The following is a 5,418-nucleotide window of genomic DNA, read 5'->3' as shown; positions in this document are numbered from 1 at the left end:
CTTTGGGGGTGGTTCTTCTTCGAGATAAGAACAATAAATGTACTATGAATGTCCTTAATAGTATGAGATAAATTTTCCAATCCTATCCCTTAATGCCATAAATCCATCCCCTAAAAGAAAAGAGCATTAAATCCATCAGGCCCAGGTGATTTGAGGAGCCTTATATCAAACACAGCTTCTTTATTTCCATTCGTAAAACCTAGTAGCATATTGCTTTAGACTAGATTGATCAAAAGAGGATAAGAAATATCACTAACAACAAGAACTATATCTTCCTTCTCTTCCCAAAATAAGGAGGAAAAATAATTAGTAGTCATTTTTTTAATGAGTTCTTGATCATGATGTGAATTACCATAATCCCTTTTCAATGCCTCAACTTTATTAATTTTGTATCTCTAATTTGCATAACATTGAAAGAACTTTGTATTACAGTCTCCAAACAAATGCCACCTCAATCTAGCCTTTTGAGCCTAAAGAAAGGAGTCTTGAATAATAACTTCTTTGACTCCTTCCAAAGTTGCTATTGCCACTCTTAAAAAAAGTGATGTTACGGCCTTTAGTGATAGCATGCATGATTCCATCTAGTCTTCTCAAAAACCATTTCTTTCATATTTTAGTATAATCAAAAACATTTTTATTCCAATCCTTGTAAGACTTAGCAAAGTGAGAAATATGATCATTCCACTCTAATTGCGTGCTCCAATATTTTGTAACCAAATCGTTAAAATTATCATGTAGCACCTAAGAGTCAATAAGACAAAAAGAACATTCTCCTTGTACAAAGCAACCCTCCTCACTTTTAAGCAAGATAGGGGGATGATCAGATTTAAAATTTGGTGAGTGCAAAACATTAATTGACTATATGGGCTGTTTTTAGGAAGAATTTCAAAGGAAGGGATAAGCTCAAGCATGTCAAAAGAAGGGAATTTTGAAAGTGACGTCTCTTGTATCTTGGATAACCAATTGTTTCTTTCAGTTGTTGATGGAAAACATAAAAATGGACACATATTTAAGACTTGGGAAGTAGAGTTCCAACTACATCTATGTTGAAGGATGCAGTAATGACACAACTTGAACAATTTTCCCAGTTTGAGTATGAGAAAATGCAAGAAACAATCTTTAAGTTGACTAAGGAGATGAAACAAAATAAGGAAATTATGCGTGTAGTTATTGATCATGTTGAAATCAATCCTATTGTTAATTCCTCCTTCTCAAGACCTTCTAGATAATGATCCTATACATGGTCAAGCATATGATGTAGGTGACTCTTCTAACAGCAATCATTTGGGTGAGGATTTGCAAGATGATATATGATTACTTTTATTATAGCTATGTGTATGTGGAAATATGTTAGTTGATAACTACTTGATACTTGTTGTTTCTTTATATGTTTTATGCATGAAGATATATGTTATTTTGATATAGTTTTATGTATCAAAATATGTTGGTTTTAATTGAAAATATAGTTGACAATTTGTTGGTTTATTTTAAATTTTGGTTTTATGCAAGGTAAAAGTTTTTATCATGAGACAATTGTGGCAAAAAAAAAGTTGAAAAAAGATACATGGCATTGGCAATAGGTTTAGAGACGCATCTATATCTGTCTCTAATATTCTTCAGATTTAGAGATGGCCTGAAGTCATTTCAAAATAATCACTATTTAGATATGAATATTTTTTGTCTCTAATATAAATTCATTTCAAATGTTTGATTTAGACATATAACTTTCGTTGCTAAAATTTTTTATTTTTCTTTATATCCATTTCGAGCAACATATAATAAATTTTGTTAGAGACGGTTTATTTTATGTTAGTGACAGACCCTTAATGCCTCTATTTAGAGACACCCTTTGAAATCTTTATTTAAATATTTAATAATGCCCTTTGTAGAGACACTTGAAAATCTATCTCTAAATCCATCTCTAAACAGTTAGATATGGATTTCTACCCACTTGGAGACAAATTTGGGACCCTCTCTAAGTTGCTCTTTTTGTAGTTACACTAGCATTAGGAAACAACCTCATCCCTTGTTCATTTTCTAGAAAGCGATCAAGACAAGCCTCACAACTACCACGCTTCCAGGTGAAAGGGGGACTAATGAACTCACCCAATGCAAATTAAAGCCATTTCATCCACACAGTAAGATAAGTTTTGGAGATGGCAAGAGAATGGCGTTCACTCCTTAATAGAGTTGCATTAAAGTCTTGACCAATTATCCAAGCATTAAGGTAGATTTGAATTTTCAAGCAAATTAATTCATGCTACAGCTCCCATCGACACACAACATTAGGACTCGTATTTACAATGGTAAGAAACCATTCTTTATTCTTGAAACTTTCAATCTTTAAAAGAATAAATTGATGATGACACAAAATTATCTCCACAGCTTTGAATTTATTATCCTATAAGCACCAAATTCCTCCAGTAAACTCCTCTGCGTCAACCAAATCAAAGGAAGAAAACCCAAGCTTCTTTAATACACTCATAGCTTTTATATTAGTAGACCAAGTTTAATAATAGCCAAAAAAATTGAGACTATAATATTTCTTTAAATCATGTACGAGGTAATGTGTTTACTAGACTAAAATAAAAAAAGTTTGAGAGAGAAGCTCCACCTTCTCTCTAGTAATCTGGAGAGAAGGTTCATCTTCCTCCCTGCCTCTTCTGCTATCTTTACTATTTTCTACAATGAATCCTAACTTTGTCTTTGCTGCAACAACAATCCACGATGAGAATCTGAACCCATAAGCATCGACAAAGGAAGCTGATTTACTGCACAGGAATGTATCAAAATTAGATGAAGAAATGATTGATAAAGGACTTGATATCCAACAGCACGCATCAAACTTTGAGAGAGAAGTAATCTATACAGCTGCATAAGTAAGCCAGCCTTAACAAGATTCTCCTATGACTTCTCGAACAGAGCCTACTCAAATTAATGCCAAAAATACAAGCAAAGAATAAATAATTTAGGGTACTGAAGCATTCAAAGCTCCCATTTCTTACAAGGAATCTTTAATTAGCTACAATGGATGCTGTGGAATAAGTGATGGAAAAGACTCTTGCTACATCAATAATACCCTAGCAAAAGAGCTTGATCAAGAATGGTTACCCTCTGAAGCTACTAAGCAAATGATAAACCAATTCCCTAGTGTGCCTATATCAAATGAGGAGTAGAAGAAAATATGCACACTATGGATGGATGCACTAGTCATCAATACTCTGGGAATTCAACTAAACCCAAAATCTCTCAAACCCAGACTAGTAAGGATGTGGCAGCTTAAAGATTTTGAATTAATTGATTTGGTAAATAGCTACTACATTATAAGAATAAAGAACCAAGCAGCATACGAAAATATTCTCAACAGTAGCCTATAGATAATTTTCGACTATTGTATTTTGGTTCAACAATGGTCTCCAAGTTTCAATTGAAACACCAACATACTGGGCAAAGTTGCACTATAGGTAAGGCTCAACAACATACCTATTCAATGTTACAACAAACAAGTCTTATAGAGAATAGGAAATTGCATTGGTAAAACCTTGAAAATAGATATGAATACTCTTATGGAGAATAGGAAGTTTGTAAGGATCAGTATAGAAGTGGACCTTCAAAAAAAAAAACTTGTTCCTAGAATCCTCATAAGGGACTAAATCTATAATGTGGAGTATGAAAGCCTAAGCCTCATATGTTTCAGCTATGGTTGTTACAGGCATGACAAAAACTCTTGCCCTCATAAACCTATAAATTCAGGGCTTTCAAAAGAGACAAAGGATGCAGAGAAAGCAGTAGAAAATTCAACCAAGACCAGCGAGCAAAGCTAAATCATATATAAAAATCATACATCTAAGCCAACAAAACCAACCATGATCGAAGATGCCTCACCAGAATCCAACGTACCTATAAACATCTTTGGAGAATGGATGAAATTCTGACGACCTTCCCATACCCAATACTCGAAGCAACCAATAGATAACTGGCATAATCACACATATTGAGGATCTACCTCTCAGGACAGATTTAGATTTGACATCCTAGCTAATCTAGATCAAGAAAACGATGACGAGAAAGACCCTATCGATATCTAAAATGGCGTCTCTACTAAATCTCTTGCCAAAGTTGTCAGAAGGGTATGGAGGAAGAAAGATTTGATAGGAAACAAGAGAGACAAACCATGTGAAAATGGAAATGAGGAAGAGATGATCTCAAACGTGAATCTAGAGGTTGCAATGAGAAGCTTGAATAAAGGGAAGAGACTAGTAAAAAACAGACCTTGCTTCTCTTAGGATGGGCCAAAAATAATTAGCATGAATGCTAAAGCCCAAAACATAACTCAAAGGCCCAATAAACAAAACTGCATAGTTGTTAAAGGAAATAGAAGAGACATAGGTGCACCAAAAAAGCCCATCAACGAGATAAAGAGGAATTCTAATCTTGACAAAAGTAAAGCTGGAGTTTCATTCGCCCCTGACCTAAAAATCTGGACCAGTATGAATGTAGGAGATGACTCAAATAATCATCCAGCTTTACATCACAACACAATTAGGGACTTTAAAAATAAAGTGCCACCTAATGTTGAAAATTCTATTAGTGTAATTACAGAAACTCAATTCCTTGATGATTCACTCATGGAAGTCCAAAACCAACCTTCTCATTTTATTGGAAATTCTGATGAACTCATTAATGTTATGGCCGATGATGATATAAATGATGATGATTTTCTTGATGAGCTCTATGGAAATTATCCTTAAAATGATGACCTTAAAGATGATGTGTTTGGTGATGACTAATTCTATGAACCATCTCCTCATTCGAAAACCTTGCCTTTTTTAGGTTTTTCTATTCCTTTTACTTATTTATGGATTTAATTTGTTGGAATTGTAAAGGTACTTGTAGCAAAAGCTTTCCTGGTTGTGTAAGAGATATCATTAAAATTTATAATCCTCAAATTCTTATTTTAATTGAAACAAGATCTAGTGGCACTAAAGCAGATAAAATTGTTAGTAAACTTGGTTTTTTTGATTGGATTCGTCTGGAAGCTACTGGCTATACTGGAGGCATTTGGATCCTTTAGAATAACGATGAGGTTAATATAGATTATATTTACTCTAGTGTTTAACTTCTTCAATGTAGAGTCAATTGCTTATCAAATAATACCTCTTATCTATTGTCTTGTGTCTATGGCGATCCTAACCCTTCTAATCGCACTCTGCTTTAGGATTCCATCACCACTCTTGCTCAAAATATCACTAGTCCTTGGCTTATTATTATAGATTTTAATTCCTATCTATCTTGTGAAGACAAAAGTGGAGGAAGTGGACTCAATTGGAGATCTATGAAACAATTCAGGCAATGTATTAATTCTTCCAATCTTCTTAATCTAGATTTTTCTTGAGAAAGATTCACATGGGAAAAGGG

At 33.9% G+C, this 5,418-nt stretch overlaps 1 pseudogene; it reads right to left on the bottom strand.

Moving 5' to 3' along the window:
* LOC129313950 (phospholipid-transporting ATPase 1-like) overlaps positions 1-3,983 on the bottom strand; it is an 8,105-nt pseudogene extending 4,122 nt beyond the window's left edge.
* Between the last annotated feature and the right edge of the window lie 1,435 nt (positions 3,984-5,418).

This window comes from Prosopis cineraria, unplaced genomic scaffold, assembly GCF_029017545.1.
Source record: "Prosopis cineraria cultivar Desert tree isolate PC_DT_omini unplaced genomic scaffold, ASM2901754v1 PC6, whole genome shotgun sequence".
Taxonomy (NCBI): domain Eukaryota; kingdom Viridiplantae; phylum Streptophyta; class Magnoliopsida; order Fabales; family Fabaceae; genus Prosopis; species Prosopis cineraria.
Note: the sequence above shows the minus strand (reverse complement) of the source record. Positions and strands in the feature narration are given on the sequence as shown.